Source organism: Triticum dicoccoides, chromosome 3B (genome assembly GCF_002162155.2).
Source record: "Triticum dicoccoides isolate Atlit2015 ecotype Zavitan chromosome 3B, WEW_v2.0, whole genome shotgun sequence".
Lineage (NCBI taxonomy): Eukaryota > Viridiplantae > Streptophyta > Magnoliopsida > Poales > Poaceae > Triticum > Triticum dicoccoides.
In genome coordinates, this window is record NC_041385.1 from 18,206,563 (window position 1) to 18,221,128 (window position 14,566).

General features: G+C 43.4%; 2 pseudogenes; one reads left to right on the forward strand and one right to left on the reverse strand.

Moving 5' to 3' along the window:
- Positions 1 to 1,641: 1,641 nt before the first annotated feature.
- LOC119279108 lies at positions 1,642 to 5,651 on the reverse strand (annotated as a pseudogene).
- On the forward strand, positions 5,650 to 13,977 carry LOC119279109 (annotated as a pseudogene).
- Positions 13,978 to 14,566: the final 589 nt, after the last annotated feature.

The following is a 14,566-nucleotide window of genomic DNA, read 5'->3' on the forward strand; positions in this document are numbered from 1 at the left end:
GGGCGTTGAGATATGTATTTAGCACATGTATTCTTGTACTCCAAGTCTCCTCCTTGTGTATAGTTGAGGATATGACTTGCCCTATGTACTATATATACTTGTGCATATGCACCCATCAATATATTGAGAGTTGCATCCTATTCCTCTACAATGACAATGACTCGGAGGCATGTTTACCATCAATTAATTTGCAAGTCCATGTACAACAAAATTCGCATTACTGTTTCTAACATGCTATTCTGCTGAACTCCTCTGGAATTTCCGTAGGTTGCTTTCATCAAATCAAGAAAAGGTTTCGTCAGGGTTGGTTGCCGTGCAAACCGGAAGCCCTCTTGTCCCAGTTCTCTCCTTTGGACAGGCACGTCATCAGAGTCAATTACATGCATATATATGACATCGTGTAACCGTGCAAACCGTACGTGGACTCCCTTGCATGAACATGCTAAAAGAAGGTTTCATACACTATACTTACCGCTCGCCTCAGCCCTTCTTCCTCATCCGCTCGCATCTGGATCTCCTCCGGCTGTAGCCCCACAAGGAAGCTTACTATCTACGCTTCCCCGGAACTTTCAGGACCCGAAACTTCAGGGGCTATCTGAAACTTTCATACCATGCAGAAATGTGTGGTAACAGTTTAATTTGGGGGCTAGCTATAAATAGCCCCCTTCTTCCCATGACCAGAATGCTTGGTAACTTCTTCGTTGCTTGTAACTCAATTTTTTCAGAGATCTTCCTCCCCTTTCACTCAAACTTGTTGATTTTTGGGGACTCAAGGACAAGTGCCCGATCTATACTCCCACCAAAGCAAAAGTTCATTCCCACTTGTTTCTGTGATGGATCTTGTTACTCTTGCAGATTGGAGGCTCCTAGGTGGTAGGAGTCCTCGGTGAGAAAATGATTTATGATTGTTCCTGTCGTTCGTGAAGATTTAGAGGCCGCCTCAAGGTATACCACTAGTGGTTGTGAATCACCTTCTTGGTGATATCTCAATGAGAAGAGGGTGAGCTTTCATGGTGTTGGTGTGCCTTCATGGTAACACCCACCCCTCCATCAGTGATTAGTTTTCCTCCAAAGAAGTAAATATCGGAATACATCATCGTCTCCGGTGTTTTCGGTTATCTCTAGCCCTAACTTATTACTTGTGGTTTATTTTGGTTACTTAACTTTGCTAGCACCATATAGATTGTTTATCTCGCTACAATTGTTTATCTTGCTACAATTGTTTAAGATCTGGTAAGTAAGGGGTTAGTATAAAACCTATTATTAGACTAGCATTACCAAAAAATCACATGGAGAAATACTTTTAATGAGCGTGGTCCTAATCGAATCAATTGAGTTAAACCTAACATATATCTGTGTGATCTGTATCAATCACGATCCCTAGATAAGACATTGTTTGTATAAATTGATTCGTTGTAATCCTATAATCAATTGTAACCTCAGCGATCAAGTGTCATCCATGTATAAATACAAGGCAAATCACCCTATGGGGTATCTCACGGCAAAACATTGTAGTATTTGAGCTGGTAACAGAGGTAAGATGCCGCGGTCACGGCAACGACAGAACCAACCTCAAGTCCCAAGTTTGATCCCTATTCATTCATACATAGTGCCGCAACCACTTCAATAATGTGCACTAGTTCATGTCCATAGTGTACTACAAACCAGTGTTGCGGCGTCGCCGGAACGCTCACGTACGATGATCCTTGGGCTGGAACACATGATTAAAGCGGTTGCGGCATTGTAGCGCATCATGCCTGAATTTGGAGCAAACTTGGCACTTGAGGTTGCTTCGGCCATTGCCACGTATGCGCCCACCATGGCCACGACCAGCAGTATCGACGGTCAGGATTTGAGCTACATAAAATGCGCCTTATATTAGACCAGATCATGGCAAAATTCAGAAAAGAAAGGCAGATAGGTTTGTAACTACTTTGTAGTGCAATGTGTACATGATTCGGTGGAGGTTCACTTGACACTTCAGAGCTCATGATGGATTAGCCCATTTCAAAACTTGGAGTAGCAAGCTCAAGCTGTGTTTGCCCCCAGTTTCTGAACTTGACGTGTGGAACATCATTTCTGGACTTTGTGTGTGTGTGTGTGTATGTGTGTGTGTGTGTGTGTGTGTGTGTGTGTGTGTGTGTGTGTGTGTGTGTGTGTGTGTGTGTAAGCATAAGAAGAATGGCAAAGCTTTCAGTAACCTCCGAATCACAGCAAATCTTGCCTGTCCGCGGTTTTAGTTATGGGAAGGCCACCTCTCCTTTTGGTTCTTCTTGTTGATGATACTGCTACTTCTATCTGTGTACAATCCATGGAGTTTCAGTTATGGGAAGGCCATCTCTCTCCCAATAACTTCTGTTGTGAAATGATGGAAGTTTTGCACTTACATGTGCTGCAGGGGAATGATGATTGCTCCTGCAGCAAAACGTTTCATATCCGTTCGCAGGATATGAAACCCCGGCATGATCATCACGCCATCTCTTCCTGCCAAGAACACCACAAATCCATGCAAATTTTGTGCAATTACACTACACCCATAAAAGAATGAACTTCAATAACACAATGCACTGCCATTCAAATATTCAACTGAATGAGATCGATATTGTACAGAAACAGTAACAGCAGCACCAACGGGATTTTACAGAAAGCGGTTCTTTGCAGGTTCTCTCCAGGTTCACATCTACAATTTGCATCATCATTTTCGATGTCTTCTCTTTGTATTAAGAAAAAGAGCATCCATCTTGTGTGCTAGGTACTCCCTCTGTAAACTAATATAAGAGTGTGTAGATCACTAAAATAGTAATCTAAATGCTTTTATATTAGTTTACGGAGGGAGTAGTTCCAAATCTAACAAATATTGACTTGCCGAGCGCACCTGAGGTGGGTAGAGGATAAAATTTGGTCCAAACCTACGATGTATAGGCATTTCACTCCGAGAATGTACTTATCTCTGATAATACTGAAGAATCTGCAGCAGGAGCGTACTCGTCCCCGCAGAAGGTATCTCCAGGCCGGCCATCGTTGCCAGCTTCAAGCATGTCTAGCACCTCACTCATCGCCGGTCGATCGTCTGGCTTCATCTGGATGCACCACAGTCCACAGCGCGACGACGCACAGCTTCCTCTCCACCAGATGGAATTTGGATACCAACGGCCTCCGAGTCCGAGATCCCACCCACCTCTTGCCCAGACAGCTGATTGTACACCCATGACGGGTAGTACGTCTGGCTTCTTGACGCTCGTGGATCCACGTTCCTCCACCCCCCAGCCATCTCCAGCAACAACATCCCAAAGCTATAAACATCAGACTTTGGACGATATGGCGCGAAAGCTACGGGAGACCATCTCAGGAGCTATGTAGCCGACTGTTCCCCGCGCAACACTCACCGGCAGAAAGCTGTTGTCCCTGGGGTACAGTTTTGCCAGCCCAAAGTCAGTCAGCGATTTTCGGCGTAAAATCACAGTCCAATAGGATGTTGTGAGGCTTGATGTCGAAGTGTAATATCTGCATCTCGCACCCTCGGTGCAGGTAGTCGATCCCTCTGGCAATGCCAGAGCAATCTCGTTGAGCTTGTCCCAGGAGAAACTCTTCTCGGCCGAGAAGATGTACTTCTCAAGAGATCCATGGGGCATGTACTCGTAAACAAGAACCCTCCTTATTTCCTCCGAGCAGAAACCCACTAGACGCACTACGTTGACATGGTGAATGCTTCCGATGCTGGACACCTCGCTGATGAATTCTTCTCCGTTGGACATGGAGCTGACCAACATTTTGATGGCGACATGGACGTCACCATGCAGGAAGCACACCTTTGTACACGGACCCATAGCCTCCTTGTCCCAGCTTCTCTCTGAAGTGGCTAGTGATCGCAGTGATGTCTGTGTAAGCGAACCTTGTTGGGCCAAGGGCTAGTTGCATCTGGAGGAACCTCTCAACTGCGTCAGGAGAGCAGTTTTTCCTAGCGCGTCCTACATGGTACCCCATATCAGAGGCGTCCATACAGGCTCCAGTTTTCATGTGGATGTGTGCCTCGATGCGAATTTCAGCAGCTGGAACCAGGCGCTCGAACCTTAATCCTCTGCCCCGAGGCCTACTCAATTTTAAATTTGGATGGGCCTAGTAGGTAACTGTAGACGACATGACTTGTCATGTGTCCATCCCCCATCAGACCCGCTGTACACTTTTGACAGCCAACGACCCGGGCACAGCACATTCAGCTCTTTCTCAGTTGTGGAAACAACTCTTGCTTCTTGGTTCTGCAAATCTTTTGATCCAGATTCGTATGAACATATTGATGTTGACATTGCAAATCGGCGCATTAAGATTTAATTTTTGTTGACCCCGCTATCATGTTCGTGTTTCGGGAACTCTTTTTCCATCAACCTGTACCTTATATTGTTCTATCCCAAGTCCAGAAACTATTTACACGAACATGTGTTCTACCAGTCCATGGCTGAAGCGTAGTATGCCAAAATAAAATACAGTCCGGTGTACACCAAAATTAAATCCTCACATAAAAGCACTATTCAATTCTCGTCCACCCCTGGGTGGTGGTGAGGGATAGTTGTGAGAATGTGTGGGGAGAAACCGATGAAGCCAGGCCACGAGATGAACAGTGCAGAAGAGGCCAAATAGGGGCTGACCCCAACAACTAGCATGCAGAACCTAGCCCTAGCTAGGTCGAATTACTATTCACTTGCAGCAGGGGAACTCGCTAACGATGCTGGCGCGGTTAGGAGAAGGTCACGTGAAGCTTTTCAGACGCACAAATCACGACGTGAATAGAGGGCCATGATAATGGGTACCGTGGAGCTCGAGCTAGGCTGGAACTTTCCGCTGCGTCAATCGATATCTTTGTTAGCCAGTACTTGTAGGAAAGGAAGATCAATACGGACAACGGTGCAAAGACTAGCCTGGATAGTATCGCAAACACTGCATAAATAAGATTACAGACATGAGTTACATGTACGTATAAAATTATTGAGCTGTAATAATAAGGATTAGATGATTCTGTCATACCGATAATGAGCTTCATGATACTTATAGCAGATACTATGACCAACACAGCCCAATATAATTTAGTGTAGTCAGACAAGGAGTTGTTTTTTACACATCCCAAGAAACGCACGTCGATGGCAAAAATCACAGAAATCTTATTCTGGATGCTTGAACTAGACATCTGTTCGTGGAAGTCACTGCAAGGTATGACATGGATTGGTGAGAAGATAAAACAGTTTTTTTTGGTAAGACAATCCCATTTGAGGTGGAAAATGCAACCAGAGAGTTTAGAGACTCACCTCCTTGAATTTTCCAGGCATGTCTTGAGGATCCAAGAATATGTCCATTCTGGAGCTGGGAAAGGAAATCTAAGAGCAAACCCACCCCTCATAAATTTTACAATATCTTCATAATCATAACTTGCATAATAATCTACAAACTAGCTCGTATCCTTGAACACCACAACCAGGTGGATCCCCTCGCAATCGAAAAGGATTGTGGATGTCTTGGAGATGCCCACAGGAGAAAGAGGGGCAAACTGCTTGCCCCAGAGTATCTTCCGCTCCAGTCTTTGTTAGAAAAATTGAAACTGTGGAGGAGATTGCTAATGCTTGGAGTATAACAGAAGGTGGAAATGCGACGGAGTTCGTCATGAGAGCTTTACAGGCATAGAAGCTGGTGCTAGTGTGTTCAAAAAAAAAAGCTGGTGCTAGAGTGCACAGTGGTTTCAAACGGTATCTCAACGCGGTGGGATTATGATATCAAACCTGCTGTGTTATTCACTGACAGAGCCAGAAGGGTCATTGCATTTGGTGAGACAACCTTGACTTGGTCAGTTCCTAACATAACCGACATTTGTTTAGACTGCGAGCGAAATGGGCATCCCTGCGGATTCAGCTCACAACGCAGGCAAGCATTCTGCAAGCGCCAAGGTATTGTTTCTAGTAATTCTTAAGCATCGGAGGATTTGTTCTGAATAAATTGCATGCCTTAAATAATTTTGACAAGAGTACCTAGCTAAATGATCCAAATAAAGAACACTTCTTTTTATCCAACCTTTGCTATATATATGCAAATATGTCTCTGTTTACCAGCATATCTGAGTCCAGTAAATATTTCACTCACATGGTTCTGATACTCCCCCATACAGATAGCATATAACATTAAAAGTAACGCATTTTTATAGTCAAATTCTTACTAGAAAAGTATCACGTTGTTCAGAAACAGCAATATGTTTAGCTCCAAAATTTCTGGTAAACAGCTGGTTGACATATAAGATTGCTTTCAGTTCTTTAAGCCCTTTGAAGGAGTAAAAAATCTCTAAACAAACTAAACACACTATTCACTATATTTAGGAAATAATCATGCTGGAACAGCCATATCAAGAAGCTCAGGGATGAAAAACTTTCATGATTATGCAGACAAGCCAATGACACCTTCTGGAAAGAAGGACTGAATTCCAGCCCAACTAAACTGCATTTTTATGATGCTCATACTTTTGAAGTTATTACTTAAGAAAAAAATTGATGTCCCAAGAAAGTTCAGATATATGCAAATAGTTTCATCAGATATATGCAAATCTCTTCAGTAATTCAGACATACGATAATTGTGTTCTTTTGTAAACCTACATGTGCTGCTCTTAGTTCAAATATATCAGTCAGATTTACGTTCGACATTTATATCGAGTCGGATTTATGGTGCTTATCTTGTTAACTTAAGCTGTTAGTTTTTCTCACTTGTTCAAGAATTGTAGCAATGCCCAATTTAAGTATGTGTTCACCATGCATTACTGATCTGTGTTTATCACAAATTATCATACTGTCATGTGGACACTGCATGAGTTGTGTCTCTTATCAATTCCATCAACAAAGAATTGGCATGAGTTGGTGTCCTTATTTAACCAAAAAAAATCAGTAGCCCTTTTTCTCTTTTATAAAAGAAATAGAAATTGCCTGGGTTCTATTATTTTCCACGCCAAATCTAAATCACTTATTTCCTACATGCAAGTTCACGTGTGAAACTCATTGCAGGTATTATGCATACATCTTTTTGTTTATCACTCTTATTCTTGCATTTTATTATCCAATATAAGAGGAAAGACATGAAAGCAAGATTTTTTCAATCCAAGTAAAACTCACTATTTGCCTGCATTCTTGTTTTCAGCAACATCATCGGTAGCCACATTTGTGGTTCTCTTGCTGACGGCAGCCACAGCTCTGTATCGATCCCTAAAATCAAAGGTTGACGAAGAGGTACGTTTGAAAATCGAAATATTTCTCAAGGCATATGGCACATCAAAACCAAACAAGGTACACATTCTCTGAAGTTAAAAAAGTAACAAAACGATTCAAAGATAGACTGGGTCAGGGTGGATTTGGAAGCGTATACAAAGGTCAGTTTGCAAATGGAGTACCTGTGGCAGTAAAGATGCTGGAGAACTCAAAGAGCGACGGGGAAGAGTTCATGAATGAAGTTGCGACAATTGGTAGAATCCACCATGCTAATGTGGTCCGCCTCTTGGGATTCTGCTCAGATGGAACAAGGCGTGCTCTTATCTATGAGTTCATGCCTAACGGATCCCTTTGATAGAGTTACTTGATCGACTAGGAGTAGACCAGTGGAATATCTTCTCTGTTCGGGTGTTTACCTTAGCCTTCCGGCATCGCTGGTTCGTCGGTGATGGTCTGCGCACGGGCAGCGACGGTCGGTGTAGAGAGCAACTGCGAGGGTGGCTGATGGCGTCGGTGGGGAGCGGCAGGGCGTTGTGGAGCTTCCCATCGTTGACCGGCTTTTCTCGATCGGTGAGGTCAGGGAGGTGGGCGACCATTCTGTTGGCACATTTTCCCTAGTGGCCCCCACCTCCCTCTTATAGCCGGCGCGACAGGGGCCCACAACCCAGTTGGGTTGGGCTCCCCCGATCAGGGAGCGAGTCAACGGTTCAATGGGCCTTTGGGCCCATTGGTGGAGAGATCAATACTAACATTCTCCCCCTTGATCTCATCTTTCAAATTTATAACTTTGTACTTTGAAATAACTCTTTTCAAAATACTCATTTCATCACAAATTAATGCGTATGAGCTGCCCTATCGTCACGATCAATCGCCGATGGACTTGACACCTACAACACACCTCTCTGTTTTGAAATATATACATTAACTTTTGGGCCCTTTATTGTCCGGAAACACATAGACTATACCATAAACCCATGCCGATTGTGTGTTCTCTGAACGCACTGGGCAGTAAGCCAATTCATTAAGCAGATCTGCAAATACTTGTCTATTGCTTTCATGCTCCAAGCATTTCAACATAATTCCGGTCTTTCTCCTTAACAACGTATAACTTTGTGTCAGTGTGTTTGGCACCACACTTGACTCGTTGTCATAGAAGCGAATTGCTTAATGGTTATTGTTGTTAACCATTATCAACTCCAGGTACATGTTTCTTTAACCTTTTTGCCTGTCCCTCAGCCTCATATCATGTTGTACATTATCTTTACATCATATTAATGATAATTGATTCATTCTTTAGAGTTTTTCCACACAAAAACTCCAACTGTGAAAGTCAGCGACAATTGTGGATTTCGCTGTATATTTCACAAGTTCTATCTCTGTATTCACAACCTTTTGAGAGCGCTTGCTCCTTTTAGCATGAGGCCAATATTTTTGACTCCATTCCAGTGATATATATCTGGACTGGACATTGCCAAAACAACCCAATCCGGTTATGTGAACTGTGTCAGGGTAATGTTATACTTTTGCATTCATTAAGCTTCCAACAGCTGAAGCATATGGTACCATATTCATTCGGTCTATTTCGTATTGACTTTTGGAACACTAAAGTTCCCAAAATCATCACCCTTTACTATAAGAACAGGCGTAGGTTTTCTCGCATGCATACTTTAGAAATTTTTCCTTAGCATGCCCATGCGACACTCCTATTCCTTATAACGAGAGACATTCTTTTGAACTTTGAGGACAAGAACTTCTTTTCCTCCTGCAGTCGAATTAACATCACTACTAACAAGCAGAATGTTATCCGCATGTACAAGATATAGGAAATGAAATTCCCATTTTATAACTTTATACAAACACAATTGTCCTCTTATTTTCTTTAACCCAAAACAATTGCTTTAGTCCATAAAAGACTTCTTCAGGCAGTATCCCTTGTGTTCTTTACTTTCATCTGATGTAACTCAGATCATAATATCTTTCATCTGATGTAACTCAGATCATGATGTGCTACCAACACTCATTGTAATCTATTCAGTGTAAAATGCGCAAAAAACTTTCGAGTTTAGTAGTGTTTTACACCTTTACATATTTCCTTTGGAGTCACATTGACCTTGTAGACTCTTTACAGCCTACTATTTTGGCTCCATTGAAAATTACTCATGAGTCCCGAACATCGTCAGAATTCACCAATTTCATTTCATCTCACATAGTCTCTTATCATTTAGATAAGCAGACACTTCTCAAAGCTCGATTGAGAGCTTTAAATGAGGTGAGATCAACCTCCATTTGAATTTCACTAACACAGACTTTATAGTAATCAGAAGTATCTGATTTTCTCATTCCTTGGGACCATCTGTGTCTCAGGTACTGGCACTTCTTTCATATGGGGTTGTTGTTGCTTTGTCATTGCCAAGAGGCAAATTAATTATATACTCTTATATTTCCAAGAGGCAATAGGTTTTACAGGGACCTTTATCATAAGATCCATGTTTAATCATTCCTCTTTTATAGAGCTAGCTAACAACGGGTGTTGTATAGGTCATACAACGTGCTCCCCTAGATACAATCTATTTGAGTCTTAGGTATCTTCATACCATGCTCCCCCAGATTACTCCATCTTCACTAAGAATGGTGTATCTTTAAACTTTATTATTTGGGTTTATTTTGTTAAAACTTTCTTCTTTATGACACTTTAAGCACCGTCTTAGTATTCCTTAGTCTGCTTTCGGAATTGTAAAAGATCCAGGAATACATCCATTTCTTTTCTTTAGGGGTATTATTATGATCTCCGTACTCCCCCAGACGATCACATTCTTCATTATTAATGGATATCTCATATTTCTTTCTCCCCCTCGAAATGTGGCAAGAACTTTTCTGCCACAATTTCGAAAAACCATTCACAACTCATTGAGGAAACTTTGAGTATCTACTTCATTTGTCTGATTACTTCAGATGTAATGAAGTTATCTGTTAACTAGTATGAGAGTACTTTTTCCTTATTCCATTTCAGAAACTCAATAGAGTTATTTATCATTAGTAATTTTGCAAGTCACACTTGCATATCATTCTTATCTTTAGGTTCGTCTGTAACTTCTATTCTCTTCGGAGTTATTGAGTGCTTAATAACCATTACACATAAGATGTACAGTCGATACTAGGAAAGCATAATAGCTACTCCATACTTTTCTCCCAGAGTGGGACACATTAAGATCACATGAGTCATCATGTCTTTCTCCTGTCATATAGGATAAGTCTGAGAAAATTTCTGCCGCCATACGGGTTATATAGGGATTTTCCCAGACTTTTCCTGCCATGCGGATTTTATCATAATCATCTTTTCCCGCCATGCAGGTAATTCCCTAAGGGACATAAATGCCAGAATTGGCTCTTTTGACTGCATATTCAATCATCAAATTTAGGAATAAATCCGAATATTCTTTAATACACATGCTTAATCCGACGTTGGTCAAATTAATCACGCATATCACTTATTGCATCTCATAGAAGATGAGAATTCTTTTCCATGGAGAGTACATGAAGACATTCGTCGAGCAAGACTCTCAATGATATATCTTTTTTCTTTTGAAACCATTCTTTAGAGAGAACATACTCCCTCACGTTATGACCTTTCTTGGTCATCTTTCGGGTCACAAGTACCCACACATTTGCTTTCACGATTGAAGGCATGGAAAACTTTTAGTCTGAGAAAAATTAGCCAATAATCAACAATAATGAGCATAAAAATAATCCCATGTTGATCTGGTTAAAAAATATGCACATTGAACTTTTATAACATTCTTTTATATTCTAAATCACCGTTGGGCAAAATTAGAATAAAACATCATCCTTTTTACATTAATTCCACATCACCGTTGGGCAGAAATGGAAATAACGCATATAACGCATAAATAATGTGATGATTAATTTTCTATTAAGCAACTTTGCTAAGAAAATAATCATCATTATCAACTTTATTGCAGCGGAAAACTAGCAATATACATTTCTTAGTCTTTATCAAATTCTCTGAAAATTGGTCAATTTGATACAAAATTTATCAAAGATTTGAACTTTTAACTATAAGACTAATTGAACTATAATATTTTCATCATCAACGTTGCTCAAAAAATAACAGTACCATAATTAAACTTTAATCAATTCTCTTTGTACTGTCATAGCAGAAGCTATCTGAATCTAATTTCACCCACAAGTGAAAAAAATCTTCTCTCAAAAAATGTTCTTCCAATTAAATTTTCCCGTGGTTCCAATTTAATTGAAGGATAAAACTTTTACTTTACAGCGAAACTTTACAATATTCTATGCATAATAATTTCCTTTTTCTTTTTAAAAGAGCACTTTTATTTATTTTGCAGCGGAAAAACATGACTAAAAAATTCATGAACTTTTACTTTTCAGAGGCATTACTTTTACTTTTCTGTTTTCGAAACAAAAATTTTCTTTGAATAATTTCAAGAGAAAATGAACTGTGTGAACTTTGCCCAAAACACTGGACAGAAAAAAAAACAAATAATAATAATACAAAAAAAAACTGCAGCTCGGCCTGGCCTTGGCCCAGCGCGCGAGTCCTGCAGCGGAAGCTAGCCGGGCCACAGCCTGCTAGGGACGCCGCGCCTCGCAAGCCAGCCTGGCCTCGGCCTGGTCCGCCTCCACATTTGGCCCAAAAGGCCCGGGGCGGAGCTAGGTTTTTCCTCCTAGCCATCTGATCTGATCGGACGGACGTCCGCGCTCCTCGCTAGATCAAAACGAGGAAGCGACTCCAGCCCCGAAAACCCTAGCCCCCAATTCATTCTCTCCCGTCGCGCTATCTCTCTCGATGGCGGAAGCACGGGGCTGTGCCCCGGCCGCCGGCGACGGCGCTGAGGGCCAGCGCGCCGCTTCTTTCCTCTTTTCTTCTGTCGCTGAGAGAATGAGGGACGCTCTGAGCCTCCTCTGCTTCCCTCGCTCGATCTGTTACCAGACGGGCGACGACGACGACAGCCCGCCCCGGCCGCCGACGGTGGTTACCACCGCGCCGCACGAGCCGTTTCCCTTCTCCCTTTCCTTTCTTCTTTCGTTTCACCCATCCACCACCACCCCAGTGAGAGAGAGGCGCAGGCAGAGCCCTCCTCTGCTCCCTGAAGGCGACCGCCTAGGGCAGCTTTAGGATGCGGCGGGTTGGGTCCACGCCGGTCGCCGGCGACGGCGTCGAGCCGCGCCGCGCGAACCTGCATTTTTATTTTGGCCCTTTCCCCCTCCTTTCCGCTTCCTCCTGTGACAGAGAGGGCGAGAGAGGCGCGGACGGGCCCTCTGCTCCCCTACGCGCCCGCTCCTCCTCTGCTTCGCTTGGAGGCGACGACTGTGGCGCCGTTGCCATCCCCTTCGCCGGCTGCGCGTTCGCCTCGCAGTGAGCGCGTCACCGTCGAACGGTTTGGCCGCGGTGCCCTTTGCCCCAGTCGGGGTAGAGTTCTTCTTCCCGAAACCTCGGCATGCCGATGCGAGTCGGAATCGAGAGGAACGGCGCGGCCGTTGCGGCGGCGCAACTTTGCTAATGAGTTTTTTTTTCCTGCTTCGATTCGAGATCGAAATCTTATCTGTGTTCGTTATCTTTTCTCTTTCGATTCGTTTCCGAATCTTTCTTTCCCAACTTGATCTACTCACTAGACAGGCTTGATCGACTAGGAGTAGACCAGTGGAATATCTTCTCTGTTCGGGTGTTTACCTTAGCCTTCCGGCATCGCTGGTTCGTCGGTGATGGTCTGCGCACGGGCAGCGACGGTCGGTGTAGAGAGCAACTGCGAGGGTGGCTGATGGCGTCGGTGGGGAGCGGCAGGGCGTTGTGGAGCTTCCCATCGTTGACCGGCTTTTCTCGATCGGTGAGGTCAGGGAGGTGGGCGACCATTCTGTTGGCACATTTTCCCTAGTGGCCCCCACCTCCCTCTTATAGCCGGCGCGACAGGGGCCCACAACCCAGTTGGGTTGGGCTCCCCCGATCAGGGAGCGAGTCAACGGTTCAATGGGCCTTTGGGCCCATTGGTGGAGAGATCAATACTAACACCCTTGAGAAGTATATATTTGCACATGAATCAGATATTTTTCAAGAGCTATTAGCACCTAACAAAATGCTGGAGATAGCATCAGGCATTGCACGAGGAATCGAATACCTGCATCAAGGATGCAATCAGCGGATCCTCCATTTCGACATCAAGCCTCACAACATCTTGCTAGGTTACAGCTTCAATCCAAAGATTTCCGATTTTGGGCTTGCAAAGCTATGTACAAGGGATCATAGCATCGTCACACTGACTGCAGCGAGAGGAACAATGGGTTACATCGCGCCAGAACTATATTATCGGAACTTTGGGAGAATATCCAGCAAGTCCGATGTTTATAGCTTTGGCATGCTGGTGTTGGAAATGGTGAGCGGTAGGAGGAACTCGGGCCCATGGATTGAGAACCAAAACGAGGTTTACATCCCAGAGTGGATACATGAGAAAATAAGCACGGAGCAAGAGCTGGAATCATCAAGGGAAATGGCGCAAGAAGAGAAGGATGCCGTAAGAAAGCTGGCCATTGTGGCACTGTGGTGCATTCAGTGGAACCCAAAAAACCGCCCATCCATGCCGAAAGTGTTGAACATGTTAACAGGAACCTTGCAGAGTTTAACCATGCCCCCAAAGCCATTTGTTTCGTCTCCGGGCCACCCCATGCCGCAAATCAGCTAGATAAAGACGGCGACTCTGAGTGTATTTATTTCGGACACCGAGACTTAATTTGCTGCAGAGTGATGCTGTATTGTATTGTATTGTATTGTATTGTACATGACACTTGATTTTGAGCTAAATAAGCAGTCTAATGGTAAGCCTTATAGCGTCTCGCCATGTGAGATATCACAATTGTCTGCAATCAATGTGGTAGTCTGCGCACCGGGCAGGAAGTCATCGGTCACCTTGCGCCTTGCGGTAGGAGTAACTTGCTACTGTCACAATTAGGATGTAGATTTCACAACAGACTGCCGATTGGTACAAGTCTGAAAGAGCATAAATAGTTGCCGCTTACAGCTGAATGTACGTAGTAGTCTTTGTAGTATTGGGGAATTCTTTTTTTGAGATCTGAATCATTCCCCCGTCTCGTTGCCGGATCTGTACGAGCGAACCCAGGCAAAGATAATCAAGTTCGCATACAGCTGTAAAAATGAGACAAAATGGAAATGGGCACGAGGAGCTTCACCTTAATTTCTGTCACGCCCCGATCTGGATCTGGAGGATCAGAGTAGGCAGGAGGAGAAAGGGGGCAAGGGAAGCGTGAGGAAGGGGGTGAGCGAGAGAGAGAAGCTAGATGA